Raw genomic sequence first — 564 nt, 5'->3', positions numbered from 1 at the left:
GGGACAGTCAAGGGCCATGAGCTCAACATTCAGTAAGTGCACTATTGTGGACAATAATGTCTCTTGGTAATTAAAGATCTGGGCAGGAAACCAAAAAAAGAAAAGTCTTCAGGTTCAAACCTGTGTGATACAGGAAGTATTGTGTCCTTGAGCAACCCTTGAGTATTGTTTGATTGTTTTTAATAAATTAGTATGCTAAATTGAAATTACTGATATTTCTCATGATATTAAAATCTTAAAAATCGAAGGGCTTATGCTTAAATTATGCTTTTTAGACATAAGTTGTCCATACACTTTTTAAAATAAAGGTTCCTTATTGGCATTGATGGTTCCATGAAGAAGCTTTAATACCCATTCATGCATTTTTAAAATGAAAGATTCCAAAAGTGGGTTTTCACAGTGATACCACAGAAGAACCATTTTTGGTGCCCCAAAGAGCCTTTCGGTAAACAGTTCTTTAAAGATCCATTTTTCCTTAACGTGAAGAACATTTTAATAATCTAAAGAAAGTTTTTCCACTATAAAGATCATTTGTTCAATGGTTCCATGGATATTTAAAAAAAA

The sequence above is a fragment of the Sinocyclocheilus grahami genome, unplaced genomic scaffold (assembly GCF_001515645.1).
Source record: "Sinocyclocheilus grahami isolate Dianchi unplaced genomic scaffold, SAMN03320097.WGS_v1.1 scaffold4145.1, whole genome shotgun sequence".
In the NCBI taxonomy this organism is placed as follows: Eukaryota; Metazoa; Chordata; class Actinopteri; order Cypriniformes; family Cyprinidae; genus Sinocyclocheilus; species Sinocyclocheilus grahami.
The sequence above is the reverse complement of the archived record's forward strand: the minus strand, read 5'-3'. Positions refer to the sequence as shown.